This window comes from Arachis hypogaea, chromosome 1 (assembly GCF_003086295.3).
Source record: "Arachis hypogaea cultivar Tifrunner chromosome 1, arahy.Tifrunner.gnm2.J5K5, whole genome shotgun sequence".
In the NCBI taxonomy this organism is placed as follows: Eukaryota; Viridiplantae; Streptophyta; class Magnoliopsida; order Fabales; family Fabaceae; genus Arachis; species Arachis hypogaea.
In genome coordinates, this window is record NC_092036.1 from 19,365,036 (window position 1) to 19,366,529 (window position 1,494).

Here is a 1,494-nt window from a genome sequence, read left to right on the forward strand (position 1 = left end):
CACCGATTGATGTGTTTTCTAGTATGATGTGGTAACCGGATTGGGGGATGTCCAACTTATTGCATATTTTAGACAACAATCTGCTCATGCTGACGATGATAAGCAGGTTCCGAGTAGGTTTGTGTGGCACAAGTTGGTCTGCTGCAAGTTGGTGCAAGATGACAGAAAAGAATTTATCATCAAAGTGTTGGTATGAGTAGAGAAGAAGATGGGTAAGGAGAAAAACTTACGGCGGGGATGTAGTGTAGTGTGACTACGGCCTTCTTCAAAACGTGAGTGCAAAGCTTTCAACGGCATCCTCTCCATTTGGCGGCGTTCCGGTGGTTGGAGTCCTGCCAGGGCTTTGCCGTTGGCTATCATTTTTCTTTCTTTCTTGGCGTTGCCATTTCCTTGGAAGAGAGCCCATGCTTCTTCCACATTGTCCAAAGTGGGGAACTCGATCCACCCACCATCTCTGTAGTCATGTAATTGCTCTGCCACCTCCTCCAATGAAGTATAAATCCCAAGTATCCATCCAACAAAGACGCAAAAATATTGTCAGTTATCATTAATTGTGATCATGGTGTGTTTTTACTGATATGAAAGTGTGTATAAACGGTGTTAGTAAAATGTTTATATAGACAGTTCATATTGGAGTTGTTTCTTGTTGTAGGCGTGAAAACCTTTATTGATAATTTCAGGGTTTAGGAGTCTTTGTTGATGGCAATGTGGAGGCAGAGAAATCAGATTCCCTCGAATGTGGTGGGACCGGCAATGTGAATGTCATGAACTTTCTGCTAAGAAAATAGAACCCCAAGAATATGTATGTGAAAAATCGTATTTGACAGATCCATATTGAAATATGCATTGTGTGATTTCTCACAACTTCACAAAGTATTATACGTGATAAAATAGAACATTATTATACATATTGTATGCATGCAATGGGATGGTCAAATCGTTAAATGAATATTAACCAAAAATTACATGATTCATGTATACTTAAAATTATTATGATACAGCTTTAGCAGTTATTGTGCCTTTTAAATTTTAAATAAGTTGGAGTTGAATACACAACAAATGCATATAACTCTATAACGCGAATTTCTATTCTTTTTAAAATTGGGGCATGAAAGATATCTTAAAAAATTTATACTATAACTTTTTATTAGAAGTTATTTACGTTAGGTGAATAACTCAAAATTAATTTTTATGTTGTATTGAAAGTATTACATTTATTTTTGTCTTTATGTAAGAAATATGAGTAATTATTTTAAATAATTTTATTTTCGAATGGTTGACGATCACACTTTTGTTGGTAAAGAATTTCATAAAAATATGATCGCGTTGTAAGTATAGCTTCTAAACCAATAGAAAATCCTTTCGTACAAACGTTTGGTTGTCACAAGTAACAAACCCAATAAAATTTATAAACCGAAGTATTCAAACATCGAGTCGTCTTCTCAAGAAATTGTAGGGAAGTATGGATTATTATTGATTATGGAAAACAGTATT